General features: G+C 37.3%; 1 protein-coding gene and 1 long non-coding RNA gene across 3 annotated transcripts in view; one reads left to right on the top strand and one right to left on the bottom strand.

Annotated features, from left to right (window-relative positions):
* Nucleotides 1–22,653, top strand: part of THSD7B (thrombospondin type 1 domain containing 7B) — a 776,886-nt gene that overhangs the window by 568,702 nt on the left and 185,531 nt on the right. The window lies entirely within an intron of this gene.
* Nucleotides 1,831–22,421, bottom strand: LOC123810394. Of its 2 annotated transcripts, XR_006784239.1 has the most exons (4): nucleotides 22,356–22,405; nucleotides 16,653–16,813; nucleotides 16,425–16,501; nucleotides 1,831–2,044 (listed from the first exon to the last, which is right to left on the bottom strand). It is a non-coding gene; the product is annotated as an uncharacterized LOC123810394 (long non-coding RNA). The 2 variants fall into 2 exon arrangements; XR_006784238.1 differs by lacking the exon at nucleotides 16,653–16,813 and having other exon boundaries at nucleotides 22,356–22,421.

The following is a 22,653-nucleotide window of genomic DNA, read 5'->3' on the forward strand; positions in this document are numbered from 1 at the left end:
AAAACTGGCTGAAACAAGAAGGAAATATATTACCTAGCAATCCTGTGGTAATTCAGACTCTAGGACTGGTGGCTGCTGTGGCTCAAAAGTATCAGGAAAGACAGTTTCTTTCAGTCTTTCTGTGTTGTCATCTTCAGCATTGGCGTCTTCATTAAGATGTTAGCAAGGTGACTTTCAGCAGTGGTTTCAGGTATAGCCTCCTGACGGAGCGATGGCCAAAAGAATAAGAGTGCCCTTCCTTTGACAATCTTAGAAACAACAAAACTTTCCCAGAGCCTTCCTGGTTGCCTAAAAGACTTCACCTTTCACTTCATTGACTGAAGTAGGATCATGTGTCCTTCCTAAACTAATCTCTAGAACACAGGTGGCAAACACAAGGCCTGGGGAACAAATCCGACCCTCCACCTTGTTTTGTCAGGCCCAGCACCTTGTTTCTACCCAGCAGCAGCACCGAGCTCCTTGCCCCTAGTTAAGGAATAGTTACATTTATACAGTCCTAACATTACATTCAGCCCTTTGAAGGCAACCTCAAGGTTGACGTGGCCCCCAGTGAAAATGAGTTTGACACCCCTGGTCTAGAAGGAGTCATGGGATGAACTAGATTAGCTCAAACAAGTACTTCCCAAACTTTTATTTTTTAAACTCCATGACACATATGGAAAGCTGTATTTCTCTGGCACATTGAGGTGTGCATTCAAACCTGATTTTGACAGTAGCGAATAGTCTGGGACCCTAGGCTGTGTGAGAGATAGTAACTTCCGTCTAAGGCACTCCCAAAATCTACTTGTGAGACGCAAGCATGGTAAAGCAGCTTCTTAAACTCCAGTGTACATATGAATCATGTGCCAGCTCTTGCTGAAATGCAGATGCTGATGTAGTAGATTGGGGGAATGTGGATAGAAACAGCAATCTTACTAAGTTCCCAGATCGTACTAAAGCTGCTGGTTTGCGGATTGCACTTGGGAATACTGATGTAACCAGTTGGGGAGCTCTTTCCTAGACTGAGCACCTGGGGCCGAGTGCTTGTGGAGGAGTGAACCAAAAAGTCTGCTATATATTCTTCATTTTACTCTCTTTATGGCATTTAATTTGATAAAAGCATAATTTGAAAAAATGTTAGTTTTATGTAATATTGTGAGCTTCATGTTGCAATAGAAAAGGTAAGCAATGTTTTTAATCAAATATCAGAAAGTCTCTTTTATGTTAAGAAAGATGACCAGATACTTTCTTTCTGAGGATGTGAATTGTCTAGACTAGAGCTCTTCCATGACATTTCTTTTTCATTAGGCAGTTATCATTCTATTTTGCAAATTATTTGGCAGAACCTACCTTCCACTACCTCATTTCATATGTTAAGCAGACTTCAAATGAAAGAAGCAATATATTCATATACCACATCTGTCTTCTATTTTCCCTGCTCTATGTAGCTCATGCAAACCTTTCTTTGTTGTTTGTCAATAATTTAAAGGCATACTAGAATTATGCAAATATTGGTGAAGCTTCATAGCAACACTAATGAAGAAACACACATCTCATATTTCCTTTGGAGTCTTCCAGAATGATTCAATTAAACTAAACCTTCTATATACTGTTCAGTGTTGTTGTGACACCATTTTAAAATGCAAGTAGATAGCTAGGATAAGTACAGCTGAATATCATTATGTATAAAAGTGAAATAAGATTTCGTATTTATGGGAAAGAAATGCCAGTGAAAATTGTTTCTTTAAGGAGATTTATATATTTAAATTTAGATATAGAGTTGCTTTAAAATATTTAAAAAGCCCCTAGGGTATGATACATTCAGAGTAGGTAAGGGTAGAATCTTAGAAAATGCAAAGCAATAAGACAGCAGACACTTAGGGCTTGGTTTAATATCTATTTGCTCATGTAGTTATTTGCTAACGTTCTGTTTGGTACGTATCTGTCCCGGGTCATCCTGAGACTGGAGGCTGGTAGAAGGTGGGTAGATAGCTTGTCTTCTGTTGCCATCACAGTTCTTCCAAAAGCTGCTCATCACCACCATGACACTCAAAGTTCATGTACCCTAACAAAAAAGAAAAAAAAGAAAATGTTTTAGAGGCAAATGGATTTTTATGTGTGGGTAGAACTTCTGACATGGTGAAAGTGTTCCATTGTTTGCTCTGAGTAAATTTTGAGTCCTTTGAGAATACCTGGAGTGCTATAGACTGAATGTCTGTGTCCATCAAACATTCGTATGTTGGTCCCTAATTCCCAATTGTGACTGTACTTAAAGGTGGGGCTTTTTGGCTTATGATGAGGACATGAGGATGAAGCTCTCATGGTATTAGTGCCTTTATAAAAGAGACCCCAGAGAGCTACCTACCAAGGGAGGACACCAAGAAAAGATGCTGCCTCTAAACCAGCAAATGGGCTTTCACCAGGTACAGAATCTGCCATTACCTTGATTTTGGACATATCAGTCCCCAGAACTGTGAGAAATAACTCTGTTATTTATAATACAACCAGTCCATGGTATGTTTGTTATAGTGGGCATGTGTATTTAAGATACATTATGTTCATATTGCATTTTAGCCTTACATTTACTGCTTTAATCAACAAACAACAAGTACTGATGAGTTTGTGGAGAAAAGGGAACCCTGGTACACTGTTGGTGGGAATGCAGACTGGTGCAGCAACTGTGGAAAACAGTATGGAATTTCCTCAGAAAAGTAAAAATGGAACTGCCTTTGGACCTGGAAATTCCACTGCTGGGATTATACCCTAAGAAGCCTGAAATACCAAATCAAAAGAACCTATGTACCCCTATGTCCATAGCAGCATTATTTACAATAGCCAAGTGCTGGATGCAGCCCAAGCTGCCCATCAGTAAATGAATGGATCAAAAAAATATGGTACATTTACACAATGGAATACTATGCAGCAGAAAGAAAGAAGGAGCTCCTACCCTTCATGACAGCATGAATGGAACTGGAGAGCATTATGCTAAGTGAAATAAGCCAGGCAGTAAGGGATAAATACCATATGATCTCACCTATAAGTGGAACCTAGTTGACAAAACAAGTGAGCAAAATAGAATCAGAAACATTGAAATAAAGAACAAACTGACAGTAACCAGAGAGGAGGGGGTAGTGGGGTAACAGGAGAAAGAAGAGAAGGGTCATCAAGGAACATGTATAAAGGACTCATGGACAAAGCCAAAGTTGGATGGGATTGAGGGTGGGAGGTGGGAGTGGGTGGGGTGGGTGAATGCTGTGGCAGAAAAATGGAGACAACTGTACTTGAACAACAATAAAAAAAGAAAAGAAAACCTTGGAACTAGCAACTAGATAAGCACAGTTAAGCCCTAGCATCTAGAGGAAGAGGGGAGAGGTTGGTTCAGTCATATTGCTCTATCAGTGTGATTCATTCTTCCCTTTTTGATGAAACTGAAATGTTAACTCTGTATATTTGTTCACTTATTAAAAATGGTGCTTTTACTACATGCAGTGACTGAAGCCATTTCTGTATAAAACTGAAACAAACACAAAATTCAATAAATTTCTGGAATAATATCCATAAAAATGGCACATGTGGTGATATAAATATAAACGTGTATAGACTATCTGGATTCTACTTGCCACACACCCACATCCCCTGAACTGTAAGAAACCAAACCATAAAGATAACTAAACAAAATATTGAGCAACTGTGGAGAAACAATTGGTCAACTTAACTATTTAAGGCTAAATAAAGATGGTAAGGAACTTAGAGAAACTGAGTAGAAAGTGCTTTAGAATGTAAAAATGAAATATGAGCATTATGTACTCAATATATGATCTTTGCATGAGTTATTTCCTGCCATTTGAAATGTTCATTTTTCAAAACTACTGAAAATCTGCCCTGGCTTATTACTTAATTAAAAGTAAGTTATGATCATTTTTAATCATTATAAAATTTATATCATTTGTAAGTCATGAATTCCTCATAATTCTGTTGTCCTTAGTCATTTAAAAAAGCATGACTACACTCAAGTAGAATCACTGTATGTCTTTTCTGCACTAGAAGATGTTACAGAAGAAACAACCAAAGCTGGTAAAATTGATATTCTAAAGTATGAAACATGGCAGTGAAAAGATTAATTGTCTGTGTTTGATGCCCTTGATTCTTGAAAACTTGAAATTTTTTTTCACAGTGAGGCCAGTTGTTTCATTGTCTGCTTGGCAATGGGCAGATGATAACGTTCTGCTCTATTTTACTTTATGATGAACCGAAGACTGGTTGTGCCTCTAATGAGTTTGTAAGAGATGCTTCAATGCTGACACATTAGCTGCATCCCTTGAATTGCTATGAGAAAGTGAAAAGTAGTTTTAACAACTTGATAAAATTATCACCATTAGAGTGAATGAAGCACTAAAATATATATATATACCATATGTTTAAAAAGGTTCAATTGGGGAGAAAACATGCAATTAATTTACATTTTAGTACTAAGTACAAATTTTAATTTATTGTGATTAACTACTTTATAGCTTATCTACAGTATCAGTTAAATGCCTTATAGAAAGTCTATAAAAGAAGTCATAAGCAAGAGATGATACTTTATTGGCACAGAAGCAGAAGAGTTTCATTCCTAATCCCTATGTTACTCAGAAGGGTTCAAGTTTCACTTGCCCAGAACCTGTTACTGAATTGCAGCCCTGGAATCAATATGGAAAGCTGATTAACTCAGTTAATTACAGCTTTACTAAGCTTTAATTCCTCCACAGACCAGGTAAATTGTTCTAATTTACATGCACACACTTTATACCTGCTACAGTCAAGTCATCAAGCAAAAGTATAGATTTCTTGATAAGAATAACATAAAGGGGATGGCTAAGTGAAAATTGATGGTTGAGCTTCAAATCTCTCCCATAGATGCAAAAACACATTTGAAAGCATGAATGCTATTGAGATAATGTGTTCAATGGACCTAATATAATGCCTGGTGTGTATTAGGCATTCTATAAGTAATAAGCATTATTATTAACATCATTATTAATCATGTTACCGGAGAAAGACCTGCCTGGAAATAGGTTCTTGCTGTGTCTTGGGAAAAGCATTTCAGGAACACTGGCAAAAAGGATTTGAGCAATAGTGGTGTGATTTGTTAGAGCGCCACTTGAAAAGGCTGCCGCACTTGAGGAGGCACTTCTCTGACGGGCCCAGCAGCAGAAACTGGTCAATGTTATAGATCTGCCCCCAGATACCTGATGTCTCATCCATGACAAGGTGATTCAGCTCCATCTTGCTGCAGAAGAAGTCTAGTTTCTGGGCTGTAGGTCTGCTCTTGTGTCTATAAGGCCCAGCAGAGGCAGGGCACAGAGCTGTAATGCCATTATCACTGGCACCCAAGGCTGCAGTAGTCCAGCTGTCTCTGCTCCTGGCTGGCATCAAAATTCTTAGCTGTGTGACTTTGGACAAGTTACTTAAATTCTTTGTGCCTCATTTTCCCACCTGATTTTCCCATCTGCTGGCAAGGCTCAATGGCACCTGGGCTGAGATTGGCACTGTGCTCTGGCCTGTGGCTGTCACCCAGAGGCTGGCCTTTGTTGAGCATTAATTATATTTTTGTGGGTTTGCGAATGGGCAGGTTGTATTTCAGATTATCCAGTTTCTTGCTTGACTTTCCTGGGGATGTGCTGGTGCCCTCCCTACATCCAATCCCTTTCCTAGATTTCCTAGGGTTTTGTGCCCCTGTCCTATCTGGTCTTTTTCCCAGGGTAGTCTCCTCCACCTTTATGGTTGCCACTTTTGCCTCCTACTATGCATGCCTCATAGTTCTGCTTCATTTGAGTTCTATCGCATATGTGCTTGGCAAAAGCACTCCCCGCTGCACTGTTTTCCCCTCCCCCTGTTAATCAGCAGGACTTGCCAGGGTGACTGCAAAATGCTGTCTCTTCCTAATTGTTTCATTTGAACCCTTCCTTTTGTTAATGACTACTAATTGCCTACTGTAACAATGCTACTGAGGATTCTGGGGGGAGGGCTTTGGAAACACCACTATATTACACACTGTTTTAAAGTCCAGATATTATAACCTGGTGGTCTGTGGCAAGCTCTAGACTACAGAATGCATTATTTGGACTGTTCAGTATTTGCTACCAGGCGTTAATTTTTTGATTACTTGTCAAGATTATTAAAATAGGAATTTTTGCATTAAAATTTCCATTCTATTATCAGACTGTCTGACAAGTTTCTGGTGAATCTAATAATACCAGTATAAAGTCCATCTTCCTTCCCTCCCCCACAGTCTTCTCCTACACCCATCCCAAGCATCAATAGCTGTGCTCACCCCTTAATATTTGTGAACTGTGGAAGAGTACAAATAAATACCTGCATTTCATATGTTTTAATAATTAAATATAAATTAAAGCAACAAACTACTATATTATAGAAAATGTTTAGTCTGCTTGTACAAACTCTGTCCACTGCAGATACACCATGCCCACTCTCTAGTGTTAAGTTACTCACGTGGGGTGAGGGGTGCAGTCCTACCTCTCAGGAGGATAGATCTAGGGAAGAGGATTTCATGAGTCATGGAAGCAGCTCACATTCTTTGTCAGGGAATTCTGGGATCCAGAGTTTGTAGAAAGTTGTCTAATATACTCTAGAAGGATGCAGAGAGAACAGGCTGCTATTGGGCATATCCCCTTCACTCAGCAAGTTATTTGCCCACAGAAAAGAGGTTCAGATGGAGAAGGGCCAGAGAGCATTTCTCTGTACAAGGGATAGGGTAGGGGTGGAGGGTGGGAAAACCAGAAGGTGGTGCTGTCAATGACCTTTTATATTGAGGCTTGTACTGTAACTTTCTACCGTAGCTTTGAGAATAAAGCATTATTCTTGGAATTCAGGTCTCTGTCAAAAATGGTAATATGAATGATAGAAAAATAATGTGAAGAGTTTCAAGAGAGTAGAAAGGCCTTAATTTTTAGGTTTTATTTTATTTACGTATGTCACATGCTTAGAATCTATAGGTCTGTTTAAGTTTGAGGTCCTTGGTCTAGTCATCTTCCTCCTGTCCATTTTTTTAGTGACTTGTTTAGTAGGTACTCATGAATATTAATTGCTTGCCTGAATGCCAGAGTATGAGATTTGTGGAACACTTATTAAATATTTCAGTTGAAATAGGAATTTAGGAGAGTTTCACCTAAAAGTTTTTTTAGGAAAAGTGCCCTTAAAAAAGTGATTATCAAGTATTCTGGGTCCTTTACTCTCTTAAAAGTTAATAAGGATCCCAAAGAGCTTTTTTTTTTTTTAGTGAGGGTTATGTCTACATTTACTGTACTAAAATTTAAAGTGAGGAATTGAGAAAGGATTTATTCATTTTTTAAAGTATACAATTCAGTTTAATTCTTTATATGCTAACATTAATAATACTTTTACAAATAATAATGTCATGTTCCAAAACAAAAATAGTTTTAAAAAATGGCACCATTTTGCATTTTTACAGTTTTTTGATATCTGGAATTATAGGAGACAGCTGAGTTCCTATATTTGCTCCTGCACTCAATCTTTCACAATGGGCTGTGTTAGTGGAGTGTATGGGGAAGTTCCAGCCTTACACGGCTGTATGGCAGAAAAAGGAGTAGTATTTTAGTAGATCTTTTAAATAACCTTGAATAGTCTTTGAAACTATAACAAAACTTGGCAAGTTATAGTTTTTCAAAGTTTAGTTGCAGTGTACAATCTGAAATTATAATCCACTTTTTATACTCTGTCACATTAAAATCCTCTGGTCTCTCTGGGACTTGAAATCCATTGCTCATCCATGCATTATTTTGTAACTTCATGCAGTGATCATTTGGAACACATTTGTTGACTGAATTATGCCTGAAGTTAACATTTCAATATACAGTATCAAAAATTCATGCTTACTGATGCCACTTCTGATCTTATTAGGAAAGTCTAAGTATTAGGACACTCTTAAGCTTATGGTGGCAAATTTAAGGGTTTTTTTATTTTAATTTTAATTTTGTCTGGACACTTGAATTTTATCATTGTAAACAAAAACTGTTAGATGTTGTACTTGTTTTAAGTGATAGACTCACTTAAATTTTTGATAAATTATCTGCTAAATATTGAAGTCTGTGTGCATGGTTACATAGTTTGTCTTCAAGATGTTCTTTTAAGCAAAATGTTGTCCCATGAACAAAGAAGCTGGCATTACAAGTCATCCACACAGGTGCGTTTCATTGTGAGAACCACCAAATTTCAGCATGTAGTAGAAGTCTTTATGCCCACTTCAGAATTAGCCGTGCAGCATAGTATAAACTGTGAGGTCAGTGCACAGTGGTGAAGAGTACAGTGACTACTATACAGTGATGTGCCATGCCTTTCATTTTAGGCACAGTAGTTTCACCCACTATTGCTTTTATATTGTCATTACAAATGCTGTGCGTTTTTTAAGGCCAGAAATATCTGTATTATTATTATGAAAATAGTTTTGATCTACAGACCCTATGGATGTGTGCCTGGATGGATTTAGGTGTCCACAAATCATACTTTGAAAACCATTACCTTAGAAGTGGAAGGATGAATGTAGAACCTCAGGAAAGGGGATGGAAGGGAGTGAAGAAGAAAGAGATGAAACTGCATCTTTCTCTTATATTTCTTACTTAGTCATAATAATCCCATTATAAATCGACTTCAGAGGTTTTTTTGGAAAGAGTGCTACTTAACCCTTTTAGCCAAAACATTGAAAGTCTTAACTGATCCTCACTTTCAGAAGGCCATTTTCATTCATAATCAAAATCCTTCTTACTGAACTTTAAGTTCACTATGTTAGTACATATTTTTACTATGCTATTTATAATTCCTTTCTGTAAATATTGCTCTTAAACTGATCCTCAGTCTTCTGTTTCTTGGAAATTTCAATGTTTTTCTAAAACTTATTTTGTGTACCGTTAATCAGTCTTGCCCCGGGATTCTTTCCTATTTATTCCAGGTCTCATGTAAGTCATCAGACTTGGAAGTGTCACAGGTGTGCACAGGTGTGCACAGGTAACCAGGTTCTTAGTGATCGAGAACAAAGAATTGAACCGAACACACAAAGTTTATAGCATAAAGAAAGAGGGGAGGTTTATTAAGTGATAGTACACGCCACAGGACACGAGAGTGAGCCAGCTCTGAGCAGAGGAAAAAAAGAGGGCACGTGGGCTGAGGGATTCTATTCTTATAGGGGCAGAAGCCCCCCTGCTAGTCTTTGGCGGGCTTTTCCTGCGCAGGTACAAGGAGTTGGATTTTCAAAGCTACTGCGCATGCGTGGTTTCCCATGACTTTCTTGATTGGCTACTGGAGAAGGGAGTCCCACAATGTTATTTCATTATAATGATATTATAATGAGTCAGGGGTAGCGCGCAGGCGCATTCTATGATTCAGAGTTCTCCCAGAAAACAAGAACAACCCGTCTTAGGGGGTCTTTGTCATGTATAGATGTTTTCTACCTCAGCCCTGTGGGGCCTCTGGAGCTTCCTTCCTGACTACCTCCTGCCTCAGAAGGAGGAAATGGAATGGTTTCAGGTTTTACTTGGCAAAGTCTATGCCCTTAGGTCTGCCTTTTCTCTACTTTTCCTAGCTTTACCAGTGGCACTCTCCTTCCCCTGCTTCCAAAAGAGACCACACAGTTGAATGAACTTACCAGGAAGGTTGGGAATGCCAGATATCTCACAGGAAGTGTTTTTTTGTTTACCCCTGAAAGCTGTGTGTTAGTTCATAACTCCATATCCTAACTCAGCCACCTTAGGTGATAATCAAGGTTTTAACATAATTGTACTTTCTTGGTCCATCTTTTTGTCTAACTGGTGAGACTCTCCATCAGTGTCTTAGGACACACAAAAAAATGTTTTAAGATGTATAGTTATTTAACTATTGTTTGACTATTGATAAGATTAAACTTACAGAATCCCAACATCCTTGTCACCAATGGTGATGATATTGAATTGGCATATAAGAAAATAACACACAAAAATCATGTTCTACCATCTATAGCTACATTAATACTCAAAAAATGATAGCTGTATTACTGTTAATAAATAATTCTAAGGGCTTATATTCTATTTCTACTCACTTTTTCTCTTAGCTCTTTCTAATTCTGTCCAAGTGTAAGTCTTTTAGGTTCTCTTTTTAGGTGACCCTAAGAAACAAACTTTTGAGAGAGACCAGAGTCCTCAGTGTGCTTCAGCGATGTCACTTACTCTCCATGTGTATTTCTGACAGTCATTTAGAGTCTTGTGCATGTGTATTTAGACATATGTTCCATGCTAAGGACTTAGACTTATCCATTTTAAAAACTTTTGGAATGCTTTTTAATATTTAGAACAAAAGTATAATAATAGACTAGCATTAGTAATTCTACAAAGAAATGCTCAGGATATTTCAAATCATAGTTATCACCTTAATGTTTAGAAAACCTTTGTGCCCATGTCATTGTATTGCAATTTTCAAAGACTCATTTTGATTAACAGTACCTTATGCTAACTTAAAATATTAACACAAGAACTTTACTATGGTACTCATGTAGGTCTCATCAAATGCTGCAATTCAATGAAAAAGTAGCTCTAAGTATTAGATTATTTTATTAAATTTACATGTAGAGTGTTCTACATAGTGAGCAATTACTCTGAAGTTCTTTCACAAGAAAAGATCAGAATTTTCACTTTTGATGAAGCTAAATTAAGCTAAATTGCAAATTCTTGAGAACTTTCCAATTAATTATTACTTAGAATTTTTCATTAGTGTTGAGAAGAGACTAAATTTAAGTGCATTAATAAATTAACAGGATTAAAATTTTAACCATGTGAAAGACAATGGGAAGTGTCTATGTTTTTACAGAGATAACTTTGTAAAGATTAGAAAATCAAGTTCTAATTTTGAAAAAAGAAACTTTTCTCCCAGAAGTATTCTGCAAATACTTCTTAGTTACCTCTCAAAACACTGAGGCTTTTTTAAAAATGTCATAACTTTTGCAGGTCATACAGAAATACTAATTTTTGATGTTTTAGTTTTATATCTGTGACAGTTTTAATTCCTTATCCTGATATTAGACAAGGTTATTAACTAAATATTTTACATATTGAATTAATATGGATAACAAATTCTGTAAGATTACATTTAGAAAGATGTCATCTAAATTTAATTTAGAAATCAGGGTCAGCAAGTTTCTTACTATGTATTTCAATTTTCTCAGGCCACATGATCTCGGTCAGGACTCCTCAGCTCTGATGCTATATGGCAAAGGCAGTTATAGACAATAAATAAGTAAATTAGCATGTCTATGTCACACAAACAGTGGACTGGATTTGGCTTATGGGCTGTCATTTGCTAACCCTTAAGCCCCCTAAATAGGAGCAATTGTTTTAGAATACCTGGAGATAAAATGACACAATGGAATACTATGCATTAGAAAGAAAGAAGGAACTCCTACCCTTCATGACAGCATGGATGGAACTGGAGAGCATTATGCTAAATGAAATAAGCCAGGCAGCAAAAGATACCATATAATCTCAGTTATAAGTGGAACCTAATCAACAAAACAAACAAATGAACAAAATAGAACCAGAGACATTGAAATAAAGAACAAACTGACAGTGGCCAGAGGGGAGGGTGCAGGGGCAAGCAAAGGAGCACAAATAGAGAACTCATGGGCATGGACAATGAGGGGGACTGACTGTGGAAGTTGGGGGTGGGGGGACAGGGTAGGTGTGAGCAATGGGGAAACAGGCAGGACAACTGCAACTGAACACCAATAGATAAAAGTAAAAGGATATCAATAGTGTGGTTCCTTTGGGATGATGAAAATAGCATTCTATAAGAGCTTAGCCACATGGTTTATTTTGCATACAAAACTGTTGACTACTTGTTAGCATAGACCATCTTTTCAAGTGCATTCTACATATGCACCCACAAGTTCATTATGTTCTAAGGGTAGAGGTAATTGTAGAAATTCTTGTGGTTATCAAAAATAATTTTCAGAAACATAGGATTGAGCTAAATTAAATTTCTTATTTACATTTTTACTTATAAAACTTTTAATATGCAGTGTAAATTTCCAGGTGAATATGTTATATTTCCTAAAAATATTTAATCATACAACCTTCATTGAATAATCACAGGAGATATGTGGGACAAAGTTTGAGAAATGCTAGTAGAGATAGCCCTGGGCTTGGGTGTGCCTGTTACAGAGCATGGGCTGGGGGGTGATGATATACAATTACCAAAAGGACCCCTGCTAGGTTGGATTATCCGCCACTTTAGGAAAGATGTCTCTCAATGCCAGAGATTTGTGAAAAGGAAAGAAAATGCTTATTTAAAGTTACACAGACTTAAGATAGTGACCTAATGTCTTCATTAAAATATCAAAGTCCTTTTGGATACCCACACATGCCCACAGTGCTTCCTTCTCCCCCTGCCCTAATTCAGCATACCGTATCTCAGGAAAAGAAGCAAATGTCATGATTCAGGCCACTGGCACCATCAGCTGTGTCGCCATCCAGGCAGGATCTCTAATTAATCCAAAGCCATGTGACACCTTTTCATGGCCTACTGGCAAGAATTCTTTGTACCCATTTTCCAGGCAAAGTCTTTCCTGCTTCCCAGACCATGTGGCCAAAGGGAGCACCCTAAAGTTGTGTGGTCCTCTTCTACCAAAGCTGCAGGGGTCCCCACTCTGGCCAAAACTGCATGGTTCTTCTCTCCACCAAAGCTGCAGAGAGGAGGGGGTCGCCACTCTGCCAAAGCCAAGTGGCGGTTCTCTGCTAAAGCTGCATGGTGATTCCCTGTACCCAAGCTGCGGGGGTCCTCACTCTGCCAAAAGCACGTGGCTCTCTCCTCTACTGCCACAGCCACTGGTCCTCTCTTACAGGGCTGCTGTGTCTGGGTTTAAATCCCAGGCACACCCAAGTCCAGGCACACGCCAATCCTCCTCTGTAGCCCCATTTCCGACTCCTCCACATTGACTACACTTGCCAGTACTCTCATATCCTTCCAGCTTTACTGGGCTGCCATAGTGAGTCTGGGAAGCCATGGAGCAATCATCTCCAAGCTCTCACACAGGCACTGTAATCAGGGGGACCTGCCCCCCAGTTACATCTTCGGTGGAAGTGACTTCCATCCCCCTGGCTCAGAGCATGGCCACAGCTATTTAACATATCTATGCAACCAGTTAAAAGTTATAGATGTGTTCAATGACCACACCAGAGGTTAGCTGCAAAGCTGTGGCTGTACAAAACAGCTCTGCATGTTCCTGCTCTATGTGTCCCTTCTCCCAACTCACACCTGTGGGAAGAAGGGGTGAGGACATCCTAATATTTCCTGGACACCTTGAGTTCTGGACCCCTTCCAAATCCCTATTTGGGGCCCCCCTCTTGGCTGCACACTGTTTCATGCCTACTTACATTTGTTATTACTGACCATCTGGAAATGGTCTTCCCTGCTGAAAAGCTCCTTAGCCTTCTAAAGATAGCTATTCCCCTTTTCAACCTCCATTTAGGGCTTTCCTTCTTTCCCTTGTACTTCTCAGAACTACCCTTTCTACCTTAATTGTGTTCCAATTTCTCACCTTGTTCCAAAACAAGAAGTGGAAAGAATGAGGGGAAAGAAAAGATGTAAGAGATCTTTATGCCCACTACAGCCTAGGTTTTTTGAAATATAGATGAATTGTACTTTGGACTCCTGGAACATAAAAACATTGCAAGGTGCTCTGGTTCTACCAAACAGCTTGATAAAAGAGAGTGGGAAGTTACTACATGACCGAAGTCATGGGAGAAGCTATAAGAGTAGGTTTCGTCCCTCTGGGGACTCAGAAATGTCCCCAACCTGATGCCTCAAGACCTGTATCTCCTCACCCCTTAGCTCTCAGCTGTGCCCAATTGTATCTGTTCCGATGTTCTGGTGGCTCTCCTGCTTAAGGGAGTAATAACGTTAAAAGCTCAAACTAATGAACAGAATGCTTTACCTGCACTACCTGTTTTAGTCTTGGATTGATCCTATGTGGAAGGTACTACTGTCATGCCTTTTTTTTATTGCCAAGGAAAGTGACCTTCAGGAAGGTTTAAATGATTGCCCTTGTTGCACAGCTAGTAAGTCATGGATTTAGGACTAAAACCCAAGAGAGCTTGTCTCCAGAGTCTTAGCTAATGTATGTCTCTAATGACATGGTTCACAAGGGAGCAGAATTCCCTAATCCCAAAGGAAAGTTTATGTGCTCACTGGCTATGCTGAGTGCTATGCCAGGAGCAGTACATGCAGAAGAGAACACGATCTAACCCTTACCTGAAAAAAACTTCTGCACAGCACTTACTTCACTGAACTGTAGTTATTGTCTATTTTTTAATAGGTGGAGTTGCAAAAGCACTAAAGTGGAACAATTTATTATAGCTGATGAAGTTAGGGAAGGTTTCATAGAAGTAACAACTGAGCTGAGCCTGTTAGAGGATTTTAACAAATGGAAAACAGGAGAAAGTCCTCTGGGCAGGGGAGAGCACAAAGGTCCACAGCCACTGGTGGAGGCAGGAAATGGCGAGTTGTCCAGTACTCCTGCCCTATAGTCTTTGGAATCATTTCAGGGACAGAATTCACAGGATGTGTTCATGGATTGAAACTTGAGGCTGAGAGGGCTAAGAACCTTCTTTCAAGCTTGGATGGCTGGTAAGATGCTAACAACATTGATGGACAGACACATCTTGGGGGCCTGATATGGTGATTAGATCCAGATGTGCTTAGTCTGTGGTTCCTTAAGGTCCTGAGCTACAGATGTCCAGTCAGTAATTGGATATTTAGATTTGATTCAGAGCCACATGCTCAATACTGAAAGGTGAAATATTTCAACTGATATTAACTTTTATAAGAAAACCAGAATTTTTTATGCTTAATGTTATGAAATATTCATTAACTAGATATCTTCACATGTGTAAACACACATATAATATGTACACTTTTGTATATACCTAATATGTATATTGGACACATACATATATACAGGGTGGGGCAAAAGTAGGTGTACAGTTGTTTATATGAAAAATAATATAATAATTGATAATTCAAGAATAAATTCTGTGTTTTGTATATTCATGACTATAAGCCTACTTTTGCCCTACCCTGTGTGTATGTGTGTGTGCATGTGTGTGTATATATATAATGTATATGTTTATATGTATGTATATCTTCTATGAGAAAAGGCACTTTGAATTCCAAAACATTGATATAGGAGTAGATTTGGGGGTATGGCCTTATTTAAGATTAGACCTATCCATTATTTTTTCAACTGCTTACAGTATAAAATATAGTATTTTCACTGATTAATAATGAAATTGGAGATAGAGTTGCTAGTGTCCCAAATGTTACTCTTTGAGAAAAATAATGATTATCACAACATACATCTGTGGTAAAGATGATGACCTCTGAAAACTATTAAGAAAGTGGCTTTGTCTATATGGGACTGCCATTCCACATTATTTTTCTCTTTCTCTTTTCCTTTATTTCATATGTGTACATGTACACAAATGTAATATATTATTCGGAATCACAAATCTGAGATATGGATAAGCTAAGACATGCCCTATCACTTGTGCATTGCATTTGCAAATCAATAGAACTGAGTGGACTAGGATTGAATTCAAAATTGCCACACGCTAAGGAGGAAATAAGTCTTTCCATGACAAAATTCCACCTTTCTTGCAGCATCAGCCACAGGTATGTAATATGATTTTCCTAGCATGATGGGCAAATCCAGGACTGGAATGAACTTTCCAGGAGTCCCAGAACAGCATTTATTCTGGTGGCCCTCAATTCTCTGATTTTAGGGATAAAGTTGAAATTCCATTTGTGGTAACATAATTTTCTATACTTGTTAACATTTGATCCAAGGAGGAACTTTACATTTTTTCTAGGTGGCTTATAATACTACAAATAGAAAAGACATAGATTTGGTCTCATGTATCTCTTCTTCTCAAGCAGGTGTTAACCCACTCAAACCCGTGACCAGTAGAGTATAGTTCATTAGGTTTGACTTCTTTGGTGTTTACCAGTCTCAGTGACCATAAGTTGTTTTATTTTTGTTTTAAAAATGGCATTCACTGAGGTAAAATTGTATGTAAATTTCTTAGGGAATTCTTAGGGAAGCTTTAAAATCACCATTGAGTCACTCTGTAGGTGATGTGATCCAGGTTAATCATGATTTAAATGGTTAAAAAAAGGAAATCCTGACATAGTGCCTATTTACAATATAATACAGTGTTACACACATAAAATTTTGTTAACTGTACAGTGTTGTGCAGTTAAAAATTAGTTAAAAGGGAAGATTCTCATCTTAAAGGGTCATACCTCTAAAAAGGGGGATAAAGGAAACTTTAAGATGATATGTGCGCTCATGCCTATTGACTAGACTGTGGTGATGGCATCATGGGTTGGTATGCACGGGTGAAACTTACAACATGCAGCTGTCAAACATCATCTATCCATCTGTCACATGAAGCTTTTAGTGTACATTGGTTGCACCTTACTGGGGCTGTGGAGAAAAAAAGGAAATCCTGAATGAGAACCCAGAATTATTTCTGGTATGTACACATGTACACACAAATACAAATATACACACATCATAAATACATTCTCAATATGGCATTGGACATATGGCATTTTGCCAGCCTGAAATCACTGACCATATCTTAAGCCATTTTTAGTTTGGAAAGAAACCCTCCTCTTCCTTTACTGTAGTCTCCTTCTCTATCACTGTACCACTTGATCTGCAACACGTGGTTTTGAAGTCCATGAAGCAACATTTTCTTGTTATTTTTTCTTTGTGGTATCACATAGAGCAACTCTAGAACAATAGGTAAAACATTAGAACATAATGTCTAGAACATTAGTAAAAATCCATCAGAAAAATCAATGGTAATTTGAGTTTCACCAAAGAGAAATGCAAATTGATTGAACAGAACATAAGATCAGAATAATCACCAAGCTAATATGAATAATGATGTTATCAATAATGGTAAAGTGAGTACAACTAAAAATGTGTATTTTCTGGCCTTAGCATTCAGCCACCAACATTCAAAAGATATCCATTAAAGTAACAAATAAGGACAGGTGACTATGGGTCATGAACAGTCAAGATAATGACTTATGAAACCTTTCATTTCGCTAGATTGTATAAAATTCAAAGTGTAAATTTAATTATGTTTTAAATTGGTGACAATTCACAGTTTAAATACTCAAGAAATTTAGATACACAAAACTGCAAGATTATATTTTTTAAAATTCATTTTAAGCTTTTAATAGGGCGCTGGAGCTTTTTAAATTTAATTTAACTTGTTTTTTTGTCCTTTAGAAAATTCTAACAGCATTGTTGTTGAGAAAGTGATAAATATGCTAATCTTCTATATGAAAGTTTATCCATCTGTGGTCTGATGATCCCAGGGAAAAATGGACATCAGACAGCCCTTAAGCTGTTTAAAGGAACTGTGCATTCATGTGATTATGACTGTTTTAATTACAATGATAATTTTTGTAAAAAAAGTTAATTTAAATATATTTTGAATTACCCAAATAAACCCTTTATATTGTTCAAAGGGTATATTTGAAACTGTGTTTCTGGTCACACTAATAAAAAGTAATTACTTAAATGGTTTGTCTTAAATTTGATTTGAGATCCATAGACTAATGACAGTTCACAGAATTATTCAGTTGGCTCCCTATTTTTTCCAGTGTGGTAAGAACATAACATGAGATCTCTCTTAATAAAGTTTTAAATGCACAATAAGGTAGTGTTAACTAAAGGCATAGGATTGTACAGCATGTCTTTATAACTTGATCTTGTGTTGCTAAAACTTTATGCCTGTTGAATAGCAACTCACCAATTCTCCCTCCTTCCAGGCCCTGGCAATGATCATTGTACTCTTGCTTCTGTGAGTTTTACTGTGGTACCTCATACAAGTGGAATCATTCAGTGCTTGTCTTTCCATGACTGACTTATTTCACTTAGCATACTGTTCGCAAGGTGCACCCGTGTTGTTGCATATAGTGGGATTTCCTTATTTTTAAGGCTAAGTAATATTCCACATAAAAATTGTATATGCACATCATATTTTCTTTATTCATTTATCCGTCAGTGGACATTTAAGTTGTTTCTACATATTGGCTATTATAAATAATACTTCAGTGAACATAACGGTGGAGTTTGTATATATTCTTGTATTTCTAAGTTAGAGACACAGTGTTCCAGATTATTGCAAGGACAGGTTCACCAGCACATAAACTGTTTTCAATACGAGTACTTAGTATGTATGTAATACCCTGTGTAATAAAGCTATCACCTGTAACTAAGCCACAAGGAAGCCTTTCAGCTTAACCCTGAAGGAAACACACACATGCACACGCCCAACACACACATGCACACATTTGGCCCATACATACACACACAAGAAATAGTGATATTTTCCCCTCTTAACTAGATTTAAAGCAAGCAAAGAGGAAGGAAGGATGAAGAGAAGGAAAGAGAAAACAGATTCATCTTTTTTCTGAATTAACTACTATAAAATACTATCAGGAATTATAGGTGTAGCCAACATTTTTGATAGAACTATTGCTATTTCTGACTTCATTAATCTGGGTTTATGTAACAGCTAGGAACTAAAGGAAATACATAAAGTCAAGTCAGCTCTGTTCACATGATACCATGCAATGTATTTAACTACTGCATTTTACTCCTCTGTTCTCAATAATTTTGACTAAGTGGACTGTTATTTTGCCATTATGTGGATAAAAGTTTGGATGCAGTGTTAGCTAAAAAGCTTAGCTGTTGACAGGCATTTTCACTGCAGGCTGCTGAAAGCCAGCTTGCTATGTTGGCCACAATTTTGAGCCAAGACCTGTTTCGTGCTTCCCTGGTTGAAATTCTGTTCCAGTTCCTTTTTAAAAGATTTTGCCTTCCCTACTTTAAATGTCACTTAAAAGAAAGGTAAACCATTTAAGAATGACAAGTTGGGAAAACCCTTTCAAGAAAATGAATTAAGTGGTTTTGTAGCATATTAGCATACTACTTCATTAATTTCTAGATTTTTTCCACTGTTCTACGTGCCATAATTATTACTTGATTTTATTAAGCAATCAGTGCTATTTGATCTTTGCAAAATCTAAAGCAGTTTTTTCCTCTCTCTTTTTTTTAATTTTTTGTAAAACTACTTCTAATCTGGTCCTGGTCTAAGCTGATGTTTGCATTTCAATAAGGAAGACAAGAGCAATTTTTTTATTAACTCTATTGTCAACTGTATCCATCCTTTACAGTTTTACATTTAACCCTGAATTCCTTTTCCGCTACTTTAGGGCACAAATATATACCTAGTATTGCAACAGAAGGGAAATGAGACTTCATTTGCCAACTTTCAGAACAGATTCCAAATCCAGTTAAGACCAAATCCAGTTAAATTAACCATTTGCTAACAGCAAATGGTTAATTTATTTTTTATTTTTTTTTATTATTCAGTTACAGTTGTCCATCTTTAAAAATTTATTGATAGGAGAGAGAGAGAGAGAGTCATTGTTCCACTTATTTATGCATGCATTGGTTGATTCTGCATGTGCTCTGACTAGGGATCAAACCTGCAACCTTGGCATATAGGGGCAACACTCTAACCAACGGAGCTATCCAGCTTAGTTTTTGAAAAGTCCTTTTCTTTACATCTTACACCTATTTTCCAGGCTCAATGTCCCTATCCACTAAATGTTCATTGTGTCCATGTGCCTGCTAGGGGCCTCTTACATCTCTTTCTAATTTATATCAGCAACCACCCCATCCCTTCTCTAGTATCATCCAAACATACTCTAAGGAAGAAATTATCTGAATTGAAATAAATCACACTAAGGTATAAGTAAATAAATAGCTGATAGGCATAGTATTTTTACCTACCCAGTATGGTTTGCCTTGCAAAAAAAGAATTTCTTATTCAAGCTAAGTGAAGAGGAGGTAAGAGGTCAATGGTCTTAACAGAAAGAGCTTGAGATTTGGAAATAAATCTTAGTAGTCATTGTGCCCATGTATTCCTGTTTCCTCCTCTCTAAAAAGGTTTAACAATGGCTACTTTTCATGATTAAATTAGATAGTGTATTTCAAGCTTCAAGCATAATGTCTAACATAAAATAGCAGTTAAAAGATAATAAGGAATTAGCACTTAGAAATGGTGTACTTTCGAGTACTCTGGCAAAGAGCTAAGGAAGATATTTTTGAACAGCAGTTCTCTGTTGTTTTCATGTTTTATCCATAGGATTCCTCAAATCTTCCTTGCTTTTTTGGAAAGAGATTTATAGAAATTTAGTAGCCAAATTTACTGAGGCCTTTGCTTTGTAGTTTTAACAATTGCTTTTGCTCATAGCTTGTAGAATGGGTCTTATTAAAATATTTTGGCCACAAAGATGCAGGTTAAAGTCAGCAAGAGATTAACTTTATTATAATCACAGAACATTCCAAAGCTAACAAACCATGATGCAGCTCCGCCTGTCCTCTGTTGTCCCAGGAGCTGCTTCCTCCTGCCCCGCACTGATCGCCACTTCTCACACTTGAACAGTGACATCAGTGAGGGCACTCATGTCTTACGGCTTCCACCATAAGGGAAATCCATTATCATCTTTAAATAAAAGAATGGCTGGTGGTAAATGTCAGCCCATGAGTCTAATTTTACCTTTGGTTTGTGGAGCAGAGAGAAACAAAGCCACCCAGATGTGAGGCAAAATGTGGACAACTTTGAAGGCTGAAATCAAAAGGGCAGATGACAGTAACATAATGGAAATGTGTTATTCCCTGCTCCTGCCTCATTTTTTCTTTTTTACATTTTATTTTTTCATTCTGATCAGAATGTAGTTTAAGAAGAGTCTTACCACCACTGGTAAGTGGTAGGGAAACGTACCTACCACTGGGAGCTATACCCTCTGCATCCTTTGGAAAACAATAATACTAAAACGTCAGCTCAAATCCTCATATTTCATACAACTTTACCCTTTTTATGTAGAATTGTCTGCTTAGTAATTAAATTTGGTGCATGAAGTTTTGAATATAAACTAGTAAATATGAACATTTACTAGTAAATAAATTTAACAATAGCACATTTTCCCAAGAGAAATAAATCTTCCTGCCTCTTGATTAACCAAGATGCATAAAGAGAGGGCATTCATTATTAAATTTGAAAGCTGTGGTTAACATAAAGTTACTGATTTAATCTTTGCTGTTGCAATTACATTAAAAATTATTAATCACATTCATAGCTTTATTAACTAAAGCATCATATCCTGAATGCATATTCTCTGATGATCAGATACCTATATTTCCTTCATGTCTTTATTTTGTACCTGAGAGTACAGTAGATGAAGACACATAAGATACAGGAGAGAGGATTGTATCAACTATAAAATATTCCTTAAAATGTATTCTTTATAAAATAAATTGGTGCATGTTGCCATTTTTAATATGTCCCTATTTCTGGGAGTTAAGTACTGAAAAAAATGAGGGTATTATTTAGTTGAGATTCTATATATTCTGGTTTTACGCTGTACACTAATAAAAATGAACCTGTGATAATACATGGACAGAAAATACAATCTTTCTCCTTTTCCTGCCCTTTTTAAGGACCTAGGTTAGCAGGTAAAAGCAAGATGGTAATCTCATTTTTCTAGGAAGCATTTATTAAACAGCACTTGACCATCTGTGGCAGCTACCTTCTTACTCTTCCTGCATATTTTTGTTACTTTGTACATACTTTTAACTTCTTAAGCTATACTTTGTTTTTACGATCATGTTTTAGCTACCATTTATTATTTCAAGAGAAGGTTTTACCACCCTAGCTTTGTAACTATGGCAGTTATGGTCTGGTGCCTCTATGCCTCTATGAACAATCTTTTTTTTTACCAGTCATCTAGAATTTCATTCAAACCTCCTTTCTTTTCCACAAACAATGGACTTCCTTTAGTCCACATCCTGTCCATTCAATCCATTTCTCTGTTCTCTACTTTGTAGCCTCATGCCTTAATCTCTGTGCTTTATATCCTCTCTGACACTGCTGCCCCGATCACCATCTCCCTCCCAAACCACACCAAGGGCTGCTTTGCATTTTGTGCACACTGAGGCACACGTATCATTTATCACTTACCACAGAGTACTGGTTGTTTTTTTTTTGTCTTTCTATATATGGCAGTGCTAAGTACTGTGTACTCAAAATATTAATGCAGCAAATCAGTAATCTTTTCTATTCAGTAGTGCATGAAGAAAATGCATAAAATTTTCAATGAGTATACCATTTCAAATTAAATAATACCCAAGGAAAAAGAGCAGATGTGATACTTCCCATAGCCAGGCAACAAGACAACAGGCTCTTTACCTTTCTGTCTTTCTTCTCCTTCGAAGTTGCTGCCTTCTGATCCCCAGCTGTTACAGCCACTTTGACCACTTGAACACTTTTCCCCTGTTGGTGTTGGCAGGAAATTCAATCTAACTCCCTTTAATCTTTCACTCACTATAATTCCAAAACACAGGAAGGTTTACTCTGGGGTTTATTTACTTGTTCAGCTTTTAAAGAATGTTTTAAAGAATGTTACAGGGTAAAAAATTCAACACCCCAAGGACTACCTTGGGACAGAGTCTAGAATAAGTTAGTAATTTAAGAGATCTGAAACTCA

The sequence above is a fragment of the Phyllostomus hastatus genome, unplaced genomic scaffold, assembly GCF_019186645.2.
Source record: "Phyllostomus hastatus isolate PE091 unplaced genomic scaffold, TTU_PhHast_1.1 phas_scaffold_60, whole genome shotgun sequence".
NCBI classification, from domain to species: domain Eukaryota; kingdom Metazoa; phylum Chordata; class Mammalia; order Chiroptera; family Phyllostomidae; genus Phyllostomus; species Phyllostomus hastatus.